This window comes from Aquila chrysaetos, chromosome 13, assembly GCF_900496995.4.
Source record: "Aquila chrysaetos chrysaetos chromosome 13, bAquChr1.4, whole genome shotgun sequence".
Classification (NCBI taxonomy): Eukaryota; Metazoa; Chordata; class Aves; order Accipitriformes; family Accipitridae; genus Aquila; species Aquila chrysaetos.
In genome coordinates, this window is record NC_044016.1 from 40,598,387 (window position 1) to 40,615,008 (window position 16,622).

The 16,622-nt window shown below is 46.8% G+C and overlaps 1 protein-coding gene across 1 annotated transcript in view; it reads left to right on the top strand.

The window, feature by feature from the left end:
• Positions 1 to 16,622, top strand: part of LOC115350464 (tetraspanin-15-like) — a 97,472-nt gene that overhangs the window by 30,151 nt on the left and 50,699 nt on the right. The gene's annotated exons all lie outside the window — the stretch shown is intronic.

Here is a 16,622-nt window from a genome sequence, read left to right on the forward strand (position 1 = left end):
TGAAGAATCTTTTCTCCCATGAATAAGCTGTTGGAATCTAATTAAACTGCAAACAGAGATTTGCACCATCCCACAGTCCGGGTTTATAATATCCACCAGACAGAGGTGATTTTAACTTACTCCTCCAGTGCTGTGTTATTGCCAAGTGTGGGCAAAAAACTAACGACTATTGTTACCTGCCAGGAGAGCTGGTTTTGCCTTGGGATGCACCTTGGGATGCACCTTGGAAAGCTGAGCGCGTCCCTCCAGTTTGCTAAAGGATGCTCCTAAATCGCGTGCTCAGGACGCAGCCTCCCAAAGGGGTGGAAGAGGAGCACTGAGCTGGAGGAACCGCTCCCAGGTAAAGCTGTGGCTCCCTGAAAACTGGGAGAAAATCGGATTGGAATTGCACAGCTGTGCATCCTGGAGGGAGGATGCTCGGCTCTTACGCTGGAGCAAGCGCTTAGGGAAACGTGAGGGACTGAAAATCTTGAGTCCCCAGTGCCAGGTCAGTAGTTGAAGTGAGACTGAGATTTTTAACCCTAGGACAGATGAAGGAGGAGATATATTCAACCAGGGCCTCCGCGTTTCCAGCAGCCCTGGGAGCAGGAGCTGCCTGGGTGACCGCAGAGGGGTCCAGGCCGGTGGCTGAGCGCTCTTCCCACATCCGGATGCTCCCGGACCACTCGATGGCAGCATTGCCTAAAAATGCAGGAGGAGGAATGGGTGAACAGCCTGCCGGGGCTGGGGAAGGCTCCCTGGTCATGGTATTTCCACTTCCTCCCCCCTGCCAGGCTGTTTTGGGGCATTGCTATAAATTTGGTGAACGGTGAACCCCAAAGGAGGGGACGCTGTGGCAGGTGGGGACAATGTTAGCAGCCATCTCAGCCCACCCCAGCAAATCCTTTCCCATGCCAACAAACCCTTTCCTGCTCCCTCCATCCCCGAATTGCTTCAAGCTGGTAGCATCAGCCCAAGGACCACTGCAGGGCTGAGAGAGAGCACATCCCTGCTTCCTGCCTCAGTTTCCCCATTAGGAAAAAGGGGGCAATGCCTTTGCATGCTCATGTTGAAAAGAACCGGCTCTTTTTTTTTCCTGTGCTGCTGCCGTGCAAGGAATTGAAATGCAGCCTGAACTCTGGACCAAAGCAGGCTCCGGAAGGGACATGTGTGTATCGGCATGTTCAGGCTGCTGAGCGTTGTGTAGTCTGGGGCGGATTTCACCCAAAGGGTACGTTTTCTTTCTTTTGGAAGAGATTTCATTAAAAGGAAAAAATAAATAAATCAATTCTAGGACAGAAACCCGCATGAGGGAGAGCAGATGTATTTATTGCTCAGCAAAACCAAACAGATTAGTGCAAGCTTTTGACAACTAATTAATACTTGCAGGTCCCCATGAAGATGCCAGTGCTATTCTGGGCGTGAATGCACTGGGCTATTCCAACAAGCCCCTCCTTCCTTTCCCCGGGGATGCTTATATACCTTCATGTATATCATCAGCCCTTTCAGAGTACAGAGGAAGGCTTTGTAACTGGCAGCTGGAGAAAACCTTGCCTTTTCCTGTTGTGTTTTCCAGAAGGACAGGAACCTCTTATGCAGAATCCCCTGAGGCCAGTGTAACATCAAGCTCATACAAAGTGTGGTCGTCTGGGAGGAAAAACTGGCCTCATCCTTCAGGGAACCATCAGAGATAGTGTTTCTCCAGCTTCTGAGGTTTTGGCTCCTCCAGCCACCCCGGCCAGGGGGTTGGACCCCATCTCCCCATTGCAAACAGTCAGGTGCGAGCAACACCAGGAACAGGTTCAAGATTTGCCACCTCCCCAAAACATGTCTACAGGCCCTAAACAACAAATATCCCTTGCAAGCTGCCAGAAGAGGTGTTTGCATGGCTTTTTGCTTGGGTAGAACAAGTGCAGGTGGATCAAGCTGTGCTTTAAATCTGGGGTATGGCACCAGTGGGGGACAGCAGCTTGCACCCAGCAAGGCAATAATGTCTTTTCTTAAAACAGCTGGATCCAGAAAGGAACATCTGCCCTGGTGTATCCCTCAAGCAGAGTAGGGAAGCAGCTTGTCCTCGCGCCCCTGGGCACGCAGAAGGGACAGCAAGGAGCCATACAAGCTGTTTTCCACAGCACTGAGCAGCACTTGGATGCTTAGCTATCTACCAGCAGAAATAACTCACTTTGTCAAGTGGCTCCTCATGATTAATTTGGAAATCATATAGTCTAAAAGCCCCAGAAACAAGCTGCCTTCTGCAAGATGGGTTGCACAAGCATGTGTGCCAGTACACACTTCTTCAGGCTCCCCACCTTCCCCCATGCTGTTGCCTTGGCTTTAAATTGAGCACAGCTGAGCTCTGCTGTGGGGGTTATATTTTGCAGCTGGTTGGTGTTTTCCAGGTTGGGGTGGTTTGTTAATTAATGAGTGCTCTTCCTGCTCCCACGTAGCTTTGTGCTTTAGGTCCTTGTGCTTTGGAGACTCTAAAGCAGGGTGGATGGAGGTTGTGTGGCTCTAAACTGTGGTGTCTTTGCTAAATGTAAGTTTACTTTATGCTTCTTAGCAGGAGGTGGGTGAAGTCTCCTTGTCTGGAGCAGTATGAGATGGGGTTTATTTCCCTGGAGAGGAAGCCTGCCCTGTGCAAGGGGTGCTGGGTGTTGAAGATCCTCTGTTTAGGGCAGTGCTGCGGTGGTATGAAATCTTTGCAAAGCCCTTTAGAGCAGTTTGGTTTTTTGTGGTTTTTGTTTTTTTTTTTTTTTTAAATTTCCTGACCTTGCAGAAGGAGCATGTTAAATGGTTTCATTAGAAATGAGGTTTTTGAGGATGTTTTGGTTGATTGCATGCTCTGTAAGTCACCTCCTGCCCCAGCAAGAGCTGTGTTATGCGGTGGCAATCAGCAATGTAACTGTTAGACTGGTGAAGAAGGGAGTGCTGTGTGTTTGCTGTATGCTGGTGCAGACTTTTGTAGCTCCCTAGACTAAGGGATACTACTTAAGTATGGATTTAAGCCCATATGTGAGCTAAGAAGTGCCTAAAACTGTTGCATTGCAGCATCCCTGTTGCAATAAAGTCCTTGTGCTACTGCAGCAGCTCTGGGCTGTAGAAGCAAGACAAGAGGGAGGATAAACTGGGGGGGGTTTCTTGCAGCTCTGCATCACTGTGGAACCCTGAGGCTGTAGTTAATGATGGGCAAAACCCTGTGAATCATGCTAGGGATTTGTATAGCTGCCAAAATCACAGCCTTAATAGATGTAGGGACAGAGGAATGGCTAGCAGAGAGTTGTGAATCTGGGGAGATGTGGTTTGGTAAGAAAATGTACTGGGGAACCTGAGATCTACCCCAGGTTAAATGACTTGGGATGGAGTTTTAAAATCCTGCCTTATAATTAAGCCAACCCACTGATACTGCTGTGACTCCAAAGCTGCCTGCAGTGGCAATGAGCCATACAGTGCTGCTGGAGGAGTCCTCAGTTTTGGAGTGAGAGGAAAAAATAACTGGGATTATACAAAAAAAAAAAAAAAAAAAAAAAAAAAACCTACATTAGCAAAATAAAATACTTGGTTTGTTTGCTGCTACGCAATATGTGACACCAAGATAAGCAGGGGAAGGAAAATGCTGATCCAGGAGGGACTGATAGCAGGTTCCTGAACGAGCCATCCCAAACTTGTAGTGATGGGTTTGATTTAGCACCTGGCTGTGAATGCTGAAATATATTTTGCCTGGGCATGGGCTGCTGAGCAGCCCTCTCCTGGCTGTAGGCAATTATTTGCTGATTTAATCCAGCTTGTGTTAGTTTTGCTGTTTACTTTAAATGCAGGTTCTCACCAGCAACACTTGACTTGGCCCAGAGTGTTTCCTGCTGAAACTTCTTTTCGATTTAGCTTCTCACCTCCTGGAAAGATGCCTTGGGGTTCATTGCAGGGTTTATTCCTCTCCATCCCCTCATTTACTTTCTTTATTCTGCATGTCAGGTGGAAGAAGGCTCAAACCCAGGCTTAGCTTTAACTAATATTTTAGGCTTGGCACGCCCAGCCTAAGCAAATGCTTTGGATGCGTGGGTGAGTAACCCGTCTTTGTGAAAGTTTAAAAGCCCTTTCCCCTGCCCCAAGCAAAATGTCTCTTCTTTGAACTTCAGGGCTGGCAGCGCAGCAGTTTGGGGGTCTGCAGGGCTTTGTGGGCAGGATTTAGGGTGTAAAACACTTAGCCCATACCCAGGGGTAGCTGCTACTTGCCCTGCCTCAAAGGTCCTGGCTCGTTTTTTTAAGCTTAACTGCCCAACAGTCCTCACTAGGGTGGGGGATGAGTCTGGACCAGCCGTGATCTCTTGCAAGAAGGGCTGATGGAGGGGCAATTTGCTATGGAAATGGCAGTTTTGTCTCTTACTGGTGAGTTGCAGAGAGGAATCCAAAGGACCAGGAGAGGGAAGGGTTGCCCCTTGACTCTGTTAGCTGGTGACACTGCTTGACTGGGGGGGAGAAGGTTAATGGCATCAAAAATATCCTGTGCTGGTTTAAGGGGTGAAGACGGTGGAGCTGGTGTTGCTTTGGCAGATGCCCAAGCATGCAGGGACTGTCCGGCCTTCTCCTGGGTCTTTTGCCCCAAATAGAAAGAGCAATTCCCAATGGAAAGGAGCAGCGGAGCCGGTGTTTGCATTGCCCTGAGTGCCGGGGTCCTCCAGGCAGCTCGTACTTCACCCCGGCAGCTTGCTCCTTAATTTCTCACTCCTTTTTCAGAGACTCCTGCTGCTTTTTGACACATCTTCAGCCTGAAATCACTGAAGCCTGGTACAGGTGTCCTAGCAACGCTCCCGGCCTTGCAAGAAGTGGCTGGTGGTAAAGCAAAGCATGCAAAACCTGGCTGTGGGCACCCCAAAGCAGACCTGGCTTGGAGGTGTGTTTCAATCCTAGGGGAGATGTTTCCTCCTCTTTCTCCCCCCAGAAATCTTCTGGGAACTGATAGGTTTGGACTTATCCTGTCTCTGTGTTGTTCCACCTGAAATGTGGATTTGGCTTTGCCTCTCCAGCTGGGTGCACCCCTGGGAAATGGCCTGCAGTTATGGGCAAGACCCTCTTGGGTTGTAAACATGGGGGTTTTGGCTTTAGCCTTTGTCATAGGACTGACCAGCCACTGCAGCTGTGACATGGAGAGGTGAGGAGCCTTGGGTGACCGATGCAGTAGATGAAACCAGGCTTGGTGTCTTCTGACCATTCTGTCTCTGGGAGCTTCATGGTTGCCTTCCTCTTAGATGTTTTCCCATGGCATTGGATTCTGGTTGCTCTCAGTTTTGCATCCAAAAGCTGAGAACTGGAGGCCTTCTGGATGACTTAAAGCCATGTGTTTTCTCACCTCTTCCTCCCTTTCCACCCAGGTTTCCATGCTAAGGCCAACCTCAAATGCAGGACAGGGGTAGCTCCTCCAGGTTTGCTGCTTCAGAAGGATGTGTCACCTTTTCCACAGGAGAACAGCCTAAGGGGCCTTGAAGGACCCATTTGGATGTATGTCGTTAGATGGATGGGCTGAATGATGATGTGATTGATGGTGTCCAGCTCCAGGGAAGTTGTTTCCAGCTTTTCCTTGTGAGGATTGCAAACCGTTTGGGTGGGAAAGGCCCTGGAGGTCTCAAAGCTGGGCTGCTTAGATGAGCTTGCTCAGTTCCATGTCTCTGGGGCTTTGAGCATCTCCAAGGGTAGCAGTTCCCCACCACTCTGGGTCCCTGGTTGAGCACCCTCATGCTATTGGGGCTGGGAAAATTAACCATATCCCATTGGACTTTCCAACTTTGCAACTGAGCTACCTGCCAGCTCATTGTGACACCCAAGGGTTGCTTCTGGGCTGGGAAATTTGTGCAGCAGCCCTTTGCCAGCTGAAAGCACTGTGTTCTAGCAGGAAACCTGCCTGCAAAGCTTTGAAGCAGGTCATTGGGATGAAGGGCGCAGCTAGAGACTGGCAGTTTGCATAGGGAGAGGGAAGTTGGGGGGGGGAAAGGCTTTTTTTTTCCTAGCTGGAAGTGGTAACAGCAGCACCTAGCCCAATGCCAGGGAGCTGGGGTGGCACAAGGATGTCACTTGAGAGCAAATGCTTGCAAATGCTAAATAAAAATAGTTCAGTGCGGGTCTTGTGGCTCGCTAGTAGCTTGGCTGTGATGACTCTTGTAAACTGGGTGAATTTAACAGCAGGGTTGTAAAGTTTATTAATACTTCATGCCTGGGGGCTGGTGAGCCCTGGCAAACTTCATCCAGATGATGGTTGAACAGGAATTTGTTTTGCAAATGCCTCTTGCAGCTCCAGTTATTGCTTGCCATGTAAAAAAAGACAAAAGTGGTGCTAACTTCATGATATTTGTGGTTACAAATGATCATCTCCTCCAGTAAAATCCGCTTTGCTAGCTCTCCCTAGCTGTCAATGAATTAATGAGTTGGGCCCGAGACCAAGCAGTAGCTAATTAAACTATTTTCAATTCCCAGAACCTCTTAATTCATCCTCTTTGCAAGGATGCAATATTAAGTGAGATTCAGATCAGCTTTTGCCAGAGGACTCAAGAGAGAGATGCTTCCTCGCAGAAGGCTATTTCCATAAGAAACTTCAACCTTCTGACCCCAGGGGCCAGAGAGAGCGAGCTGTGCAAATAAAAGCAGCAAGAGATGCTTTTAGCTGTGGAATACAACTCTTTCTCATGGCCTTTTTGTATGCAAACCACTGACTTGTTTTAATGGCTTTTTTTTTTTTGTGGTTTAATTGGCTGGTATTGTTCTACCCCAAAAATAACTGCAAAAAGCCCTTCTTCCACAGATCCATTGCCCACATGTATTTTGTCTCCAGCTTGCTTGCCTGGCTGGGATTTCTTGCTGTTATTTCATGGTGGAAGTACTGAAGCTGCTCGGAAACAATCTCTCAGGAGATAAAGTGGGGTTTTTATGCTGAGCTGTTAGGAAAGGGATGTTTGCTATGTACATCCTCAGTTTGGAGGCAATAGGGGATCTGGGGATGTGCGTGGGAAGGATGCTGTCCTGAAACTAAGGCTAAACGTCCTCAAAAGAGATGCTGGGGCTCAAGGAAGACCAGAGCTTTGGGTGGGCTTGTGTTATGGAGCCTCTAACTGCAAAGATGATGGGGCTGGAGGTGTAGCCCTGTCCTATCACAAATTTGAAGTAGACCAGTAGCAAAAAGTACATACAGATTCGAAAGCTCTTCTCTCCAGCTGAGCTGTAAGTGGATAAATTGTAAAGAAATCTTGCCCAAAGTGTTGTAGCATGAGCTAAACTGCGTCTTGCTCTGTAGCTGCTTCCAAAAAAGTGGTTAATCTATTTTAGCTGTTGTTGTTTCCTTCTTTTCCCCCTCCCAAAATGCAATTTGTGCTGATGGCCATAAATAACTCCAGCCTGAAATTTGGTTGAGATTGTATAAGCAAAGCTAGGGATGTGTTGGTCAAATCGAGTGAGAGGTTTGAGTAAGAAAACTCTTGTGTTACAGCTCCAAAGTCAATAAAAGAGGGAAAGAGGAATAATTCTTGACAGCAGCTGATGGGGAGAGAGGAATTAGCGCTTGAACTGGTGATATGAAAAGGTGAGGAGCCACTGCAGGGCAGAAATGTGTCTCGAGGAGAAAAATCAAGTGGACTCTTGCTACTGGAAATTAAGTTGTGGGGGTTTTCTTTCTTTTTTTTTCCATTCTCTAAAATCACTTCTTGGAAGACGTAAGGGAATTGAGGTGATGTTCTGAAGGCAGAAGGGTCTGGTGCAGTAAATGAATTAATTAAGGAAAAAAGGCATTCAGCTTGTACCAACGTTTGCCGCTATTTAATTAAAGGTACAAAGCAGTGCTCGGGAGCTGGGGGGGGGGACAGGTCTGCTCCTGATGCTCTACAGCTGCTTGTTTCTGGCATCTAAAGCCACATGCACTGTTGTCTCAGTGTCGCCTGCCTCAATTATTTACTATTTTGTGCTGAGAGCTGTGAGGAGATGCTTTTGGAGTACAAAGTTTCATTCAATGGCCAAATAAGTGCATGATGTCTGCAGATGTGGGGGATTTGGGATGAAAAGGGTTGAGGGTTGCTCGGTGGCACAGGGTGCACGAGATGCTGCTGTTGGCATGTTCCTGCAGGCTTTGCTATTATTGCTGTTGCCTGCTGAGAATAGCTTTTTTTTTTGGAGGTTACAATATAGTGTGCTCCAAGTGCCAAACTTGCAGTGTTTTGGGGATTTAAAGCCTACTAAGCAGCCCAATGGCTTTTGTTGTGTTTGGCACCCGATTAAGCTGCGCTTAACCCAAGCGATCCCGGGCTGGGTATAAAGCAAGGCTGACCTTACCCTGTTGCGTTGAGCCGTCTGAAGCAACAAATCTGGTTAAAATGGGTTCGTTTGGGTACATGGGGATGCTGGGGTAAATTTTTTTGGCAAATTAGCCAGCCTCCTTGTCAGAAAGAGTTGGTAGAATTAAGGAAAGAATAAGAAATGCATGACATGATGATTTTTATTTATTTGTTGGCCCCTATTCCAGCTTCTCTGTAAAGCAGAGGAATCTCTGCAAGTCCTTTTTCTTTTCCCCCTGCTCCCCTCTTGCAAGCTGTGAGCACCTCTGAGATGGGAACTTTGGGGACCTGATCTCATCTTGGCAGTTATCTTGATGAATTCAACAATGTCTAGAGGGTTGGGCGGGGGGGGAAGCCCCTATTCCTGGAAGCAGCCTCTCAACCAAAGCTGCAAGATGCAGGAGCCCAAAGGTTCAGGTACTCTCTCTGGAGGTGGACGCAGGTGTTAAATCTCTGCTTCTTAGAAGCTTTTAATCTATTTTTTTCTTCTCATGAGGCACCTTTTGATAGGAAGGCGTCAGGTCCTTTTGAAAAGCTTGAAACGTCACTGGCCACAACCTCCATGCCGGTGTGCAGCAGCACCGGAGACCAAAGAGAAGATGAAAATTTCTTTTTTGTACTTAAAAAGAAATCTCAGGTCTTGTAGTCTTGGCAGCAAGAACTATAGCAATGCAGTCCCAGGCTGAAGATGGGTTTATTGATGTTTTCCCTGTTCCAAATGCACAAGGCATGTCAGAAAGCGTGTGGTGGGGAAGGTGATCTGCAGGATTTGGGGGAGATTGCTGCAGCTTTAGCAAAGCTGCTCTTAATTTCTAGGAAAAGTACTTCTGAGACTGCTCAGCAGCTGTTTTAACCCATCACTGAGGCAAAGGAGGTGCAACAGACCCAGATAAGACCCAGGGAGGAAAACTTACTGGGTGCAAAAGCAGGATATGGTGCAACCTCATCCTCTTTAATGATGGGATCTTTATCAGGAGGTCACTTTGTCTTGCAAGCTCCTGCCTTCAGCATTGACAGAAGGAGAAGCCTCTCTGGTTTGGCTTCAGCCCCTTCGGTGGTTGGCTTGCACCATGCAAAGAAAGAGCCACGCTCTTCCGCTGCTCTTCCCCTTGCTATAACCCTTCGTTACGGCGAGAGCGCCATGCGTTTCCAAGCGTTGGCCTTTTATTTATTAAATGACGGCTTTATTTCGACCCGGCAACGTCTGCCAAAAGTGGTCTAAATGAAGAGCAGAGATTATCTGTAACGCAAACAGCCCCGCTCTCTAGGCTGTGTGCAAATGAAATGAAGTCGGCTAAATTGGATGATTGCTCTAAGCAATTTAAACCCAAATACATCTTGCTGGGGTTGCCTCTCTTCTTTCCTCCTCTTGGTTTTTTGGGTGTTGACTTGTGTGTTTGCAAGCCTGTGTCCTAAGATATTGTTTGTTTCTGAGCAATTAAAAGCTCATTAGGGGATGTGCCTCACCTTGGCTCATTGCGGTGATGTTGGAGGGGTGGAGGGGAAAGCTGGTGGGAGGATGCGGGGTCTTCTGGCTTTGCTGCAAGGGAAATTTAGGGATAATTTTGGGGGGTGTGGCGGGGATTTGGCAGCTGGGCTCCACGCACATTTTCCCTGAACAGTTTGCAGCTTGATTTCTAGAAATCCAGCAATTGCACAACATGGTTTGAGTGTAGCAACCATCGCTTGGGATGGGTAGAAATGTTTTGGACATTAAGCCCAACAGAGTTTGCTCACTGCTGGCCGGCATCCTGCCTGGAGTGTGCCGGCCCTGAATTCCCATAGAAAACTCCTGGGTTAGTTACGGCTTCCTGCAGTGTGATTGTTTCAGGGCTTTTTTTGGGTATGCCAAAAAACCACCGGTTATAAATAGTTGACTGGTGCAACTGAAGCCTGGGATTCCCTCCTTAAAAGCATTTCCTAAGGGCGTTTGAGAAATTGCCAAATTTTAGACGTGCTGGGTGTTGTCAGACAAATGCTGTTATTTCCAGGCAGGTTGTGCTTTAATGTGCTTTGCTCTTAAAAGAGCAGGTACTTGGGTTTTTTCCAAAGGGAAGTAGTGCCGAGACGCTGTCCTTGGAGATCCTGGCTGCGGGATGTGGGACGGCAGGAATACCTGTAGGTGAACTTGCTTTTTCCATCTAGCTTCTTTTAGGGTTGTAACAAATCCAAGAACTGAGACTGTGTCTTAGGTGGAAGCTTGTGGCCGGCGTGTCTGCAGAAAAATAGCTTTAAGCCACAGATTTCCTGCTCTGGGGGGGTGGTGGTGGGGGAAGGTAAAACAAACCTTGTGCTCTGGGAATCTTTATGGCTTGCATGCGAATTTACACCCCATCGTTGCAAAATCTTGCAGAGGAAACGCAGCGGTGGCTTGTACGCCGCTGCGTCAGGGCAGGGTGACGGCAAAGGGGACCTGCCAGCACCTCCGTGCCACCCCGGGAGCGCGCAGGCTTTGCCTCCTCTCCCTCGGTGCACGCTGCCGGAGGAAGGGCTTGATTAGATAATTGTATCATGAGCAGCTCCAACAACTGTCAGGATGGATAAAGCTCCTGAAGGCAAGAGATAGAAAAGACCTTAATTATTTCCATGGTTTTTGAACCTAGGAAAAAGGCTACTGGGATGGGTAAGGATCGAAGGGAAGGCGGAAATGGCTGGAGGAGGGAGGCAGCGGGGGGGTTAGGGCTTGATTTGTAGGCAGATACAATCATCTTTTTATGTTTTTCCACTTAAAATTTGACTTCTGAGGAAGCGCTAGTGGCGGATATTGCATTGATGTTCAGATCCCTCGGTGCTGCGCGGGGCTTTTGGGCCAGCAGAGCTGCTCTGTCCTTGGCCAAACCTGCCTTTTGTTTCCTTTGCACGTGATTGGTTTTTTTTGTTGTTGTTGGTTTTTTTTTTTTAATTGGGTTCCTCCCTGTGGCTGCTGGTTTTCCTGCAACAGGTTGGTCATTTGTGCAATGAGTTCAAGCTGAGACTGGTGCTGGAAAAAATACATTTAGGGCAAAATATCGTTGTAAAGGGAACTGACCGCTGGCCCATCTGATCCAGCACCCATTCAGGATTAGCAGGGGTGCTAGAATTAATGCCAGTCCTTATTCTTCTTTTGGAAAAGAGGCTTTTGTCATGCCAGGCACCTCGTACACTGAGCTGCCCTCACAGCTGCACAGCGCTGAGCTCGGCGGCTGTGTTTTATCTGGCAAGGTTTGATTAGTGCTGACATAGACCACTTGCAGCTCTCATTTAGTAGCTGGAGTTTTGATCTGGCTGGTCATTAATGGCAATTAATACTCGCCCTGGGTACTGCATCTTTGATGGCAATCCCCCATAGATAAACCTCTGCTATTTAATGCTAAATAGTGGTTTTCTATCTAGAACCCATTTTTCTTCTTAGTGGGGATTTAGTCTCTGGCAATATGGCTAAACATATGTTTGGTGTGTTTGTCCAGAGGGTTATCAGGATTTGATGTCTCTTGGCTTATGCAAGAACTAGGGATTTATAAAGCCTTCAGTGTTTTTATTATTCAAAAGCCTGAATAGAGGTGGCAGCGCTTGGTATGGGCACTATCAATCTCTACTGGGTTGCAATGGGGAATGCTGGTGGAAAGGCTACTTGGGTGACTCATTTTGCATTTGGCATTTCTGCCTTGGATAGTAAATGTTTCTGAAGCTCTGTTTGCAAGTTATTTAGTCCGTATTTTCCCAGATGCTCTAAGCTCGGCTGCGTGAGGTCTGTACTTGCATCGATCAAGTGAGCATCGCCGACTGCTGCGGGGACACAGAGCAATGAAGCTATTGCTAAAGCAGCTGGTGCAATTGTTTTGTAGTGTAAGAGAAAAAAAAAAAGTCTTAAATGAAATGTAATTTAGTATTTTGAGGCTGAAATTCAGGTCTGGGTGATATTCCAGTGTTAAGGGGAGAAGTAAGGCTGCAGTACTTGGTCCCACCTGCTCCCTATCCTTTAGGCATGGAAGGTGCAAGGGTTTGGGGGCAGCAGGACTGGCATCAATAGGATAAATAGCGCTTTTTTTTTTTTTGTCTGATTTCCTTGCTCATGCTTTATCCTTTGGCACAGACTCTGCAGTCTGTGTGAGCCCACCCAACCACCTCTGCAGAAGGGGAACGGAGACAAGCGCTTCTCTCCTGCATGGACTTCAATCTGCAGTAGGAACCGGTGCCCTTTGGAGACCTGCTGCTAGCAAGCAGCTGAATTAAACGTATCAATGCTGCGTACAAAAATGGTTTTCAAATAGCAAACTGGTGCAAATGTTCCCTCCCTGGAGCCAGTGCAGGACAGAGGCTGCAGGAAGGTGACTTTCAAGGGAGTATGGCTATTTTTAGCAATAAGCTATTCAGTCTGAATTTCCTAATGCTTGGCCTGAAAATATCTTTGTAGCGTGACTGACGCATCTAAGGAAGCAGCAACCGAGGGATTAAAAATATTTTATGCATTTACTGTAGAGAAATTGGAGTTGGCTGTTAACCTACACTCAGTGCATGGATGCTGGGCATCTGTGGATTCATGTGCTTTCTGCTCTCCTGAGGACATGTGTGGTGGTAAAGCAATGTAGTTGTTTATCTGAGGCTTGGGTACACACAAATGTGCCTTTTGGTGTCCCCTCAGAGCTTCCCACTTATTTTTGGGACTCCAAAACTTTTGTGAGCAGTGCTAAATAGGAATTAAAAGGCACTGAAAAGTGAGATGACCCTTTATTGTGATTTTTTTTTTTTTTTCCTGCTCTGCTGTCTCTGAGCCTGTTTTGGTCTGTGACAGCCAGCGAAAGCAACATTTTAGAGGTGGAATAAATCTTATCCTTTTATTTGGCCAACAGAGATTCTCTTATTTCCCCTGATTTATTTTTCTTTCCACTCCCCCACACACAGATGTTATGACACACTTCTGGCTGTAAGTCCTTTCTCTCGCCAGGATATCAAATGAGTGGATCTTGCTGCTGTTTGGTGCAAAGAGGAGCTGTTGGGAGCTGGTATCGCCTGGCTTTGTGCTGGCTTTTAACAACGTGTATGGAAAGAAACAGCAACTTTGGCAGAACAGCATCACACCAAGATTATGATCTTGAGATGAGGTGGTGGCCAGTAATGCCTATAGGTCCGTGGCATACAGAGATTTTTGGGTCTGCAAGTAAAGTCTGGCTTATTTGATGTATAAGCATTTTACAGTTGCAACTTGTACCAAAATATATCTGTCCTACTTGTGGCTGGGTGTTGTGGTTTAACCCCAGCCAGCAACTAATCACCAGGCAGCCACTCACTCACTCCCCCCACCCCCCCCCCCCCCCCCCCCAGTGGGATGGGGGAGAGAATCAGGAAAAAAAAAAAAAAGTAAAACTTGTGGGTTGAGATAAGAACAGTTTAATAGGACAGAAAGGAAGAAAATAACAATGATAATAACAATAAAATGACAATAATAATAATAATAAAATATTGGAATATACAAAACAAGGGATGCACAATGCAATTGCTAACCACTCACCGACTGATGCCCAGTTAGTTCCCGAGCAGTGATCTGCATCCCCCAGGCAAACTCCCCCAGCTGATACACTGGACATGATATCACATGGTATGGAATACCCCTTTGGCCAGTTTGGGTCAGCTCTCCTGGCTGTGTCCCCTCCCAATTCCTTGTGCCCCTCCAGCCTTCTTGCTGGCTGGCCATGAGAAGTTGAAAAATCCTTGACTTGGTCTAAACTCTACTTAGCACCAACTGAAAACATCAGTGTGTTATCAGCATTATTCTCATACTGAACCCAAAACACAGCACTATACCAGCTACTGGAAAGAAAATTAACTCTATCCCAGCCCAAACCAGGACACCAGGATTGTTTTCTACTGTGAGATGATGGCTTTTCTCTCCCTGGTGTGGTTGAGCAGGGTGTTTAATGCTGCAGTTGCAGAGGGTTAAGGTTGCTTTCCATGCTGCTCAGACTGAAGTTTTGGCTTTTGGCTCTTTAGGACAACTTGGCAAAGGAACTGGCTTTTTCCCTGTTAGTCGTTCTTGCTTTCGGTGGCTTCGCGTGCTCCTCCAAGGTGTGTTAAAGGATGTAGTGCTGGCTGCAAGCGGGAGCTGAACCTGGGAGGATTCTGTAGTGGGATGTGATAAGTTTTTCTGCACTTGTGTCCTGTGAAGGCCTGAGGCATAAAAGCTTTTAAATACACCTAAGGAGGGTGTTTTTGGAGGAGAATAGTCAGCAATGGGTTTATTTCAGCCATTGAGTGGTTCTACTTTTGTTCTGAAGCTCCATAATGATTAATATCTGGTTCAGATCTGGTTTTCCCTGCTCTCCATCCTTATGGCTGAATTAACATCATCACCGTCGCATCCAAGACATGAGGCTCAGCTCCAGAACATGGAAAAGACCTAAAAAGACTCTTTTTAAGCTGTGGAAGGGGCATTTCTGCTTCCAGGTCTCAAGTGGCTAGGAAATGGCTAAGCCTGGGAGACTTTTAGGTAGAGGGAGTAATTGAAACAGAGCTGTGTTTATTACAGGAACGTAAACGAATTTACTCCATAATTATAGCCCACAGGGCTGTGCATCACCTCTGTCAAACATACTGCTTCCTTGAGACCCTATAGAGGAAAATCCAGCCCTGATGCCCTTGGTGTGCAGAAGACCATTAAATGGGCAAATCGCTGGGCTCTGCTTGACCCAACCTCCTGCTCCGGCATGTGGTTTTTTTCAAGAGGGAATAGGCCAATTTCCATATTTTTGTTTGAGGCGCTCAGCAAGCGAGGACAAGCTTTTCTGGGTGTGCACAGGTAGTGATTTTTTTTTTTTTTTTTTTTTTTTTTAATTTCTCCTATAGGTTCTTGCTCTCCCTATATAGCATCCTGTATCATCAATGGTGGCTTTGGACAGCAAGTCCTTATTGCTAATGCTGGGCACTAATACTGAGCTACCTGCATCCCTGATATGTTCAGGAGGGTATTTTTCAGGTCCCGAGTTTCTTGAAGGCCTGGGAAGGACAGCAGGATTGTATGGCTGGGCTGAGCAATGCTTTTACTTATCATCAGGGCTGTAAATCAGGCTTGTGTGGTAGCAGAAAAACCAGAAGCTGGTCTGAAGTTTGAGCCAGAGGCTCAAAATTGAGGGTTTTTATTGCATTAGATGCTTTGGTTTTCTCTATTGCTGTATGATGGAGTGCGTTGGTCCAGGGTTTGTCATGTGTTGGTGGGAAAGAGTTTGGAAAGAGCCTGTATGTCTCCTTACAAGCCACGGCCTCGGTGAATTTTCTCCAATTCCCAGGCTATACATTAGCAATTTAACCATGCATCGAGCATCTGAGTTGTAAAATCTCTCTGCCATATCTGCTGTGACTCACTGCAGAAAGATGCAGCTCCCTCGGCGATGCTGGTTGATGTTGGTCGGATCTATCCTACCCTATCATGACAGTGCAGTCAGATCCTGCCGCAGAGTTTTCGCTGGAAAAAGCTGAGCAAATCACGTGAGGAATGTTTGCTGGAGATAAAATTATGTTTAGCTGATTGCGGTGGCTCCCATTCTGGGCAAATTGTAACAAGCTTGGGGACTTCCAAGAAGTTTTTGATTTTAAAAAAGAAAATGCGCACAATTAAGGGGTAGGGGGGGGAATGAACAAAGAAAATATATGCTCAGAATAATTTGTGGATAATTAAACCCATCTGACTCCTCTTGAAAATGGAGGGGGAAGGTTGTTTTTTCCCCAAGCTGCTGGATAATTTCTGCAGCCCCATGGCTTTATTATTTAGCATATTTATCCAGGTATCTTGTGGCAATGGATTAAATATCCCTGGCAGAGACTAAATCTTAGTACAGGATTAAGAAATGGGTACAAGAGGGAAATTGCAGCACCTCCATCCACATTTCCCAGGCGGAGACATGGGTCTGGACCCCACGCAGGCCGCGGGGTCGAGGTCCAGAGGGGTTATTTTTAGTTTTTAGTTATTTTTAGTGTTGGGAATCCATGCAATGAGTTTGTTATTTGCTGTGGGTTAATTAGCGAGGCTTTTTAATGGAGAGTGCTGCAGTGACTCAGTGTTTTGGGAAGAGTCTTTGGGGCTGTGGCTTCCCAGTGGGTTTTACCAAGTGCCCCAGGGAGCATAGCTTGCATAGAAAATGGAATAAAATTCCTGTTTTCCTGAATTTTATGAAGTAATAAATAATCTTTTTTTGTTTAAAAAAAAAAAAAAAAAAAGACAAGAAAAAGCGAAGCTGCCAACTATGAGCTACAACTTCATCTTTGTTTTGCAATTACAACTTCTCTGCTGGCAAAACCTGATTTCTTGGGGCTATAAGCCCAGTGGTGTCTTTACCCTTTGGCATGTGCTAGCCCAAGTTATAAGTG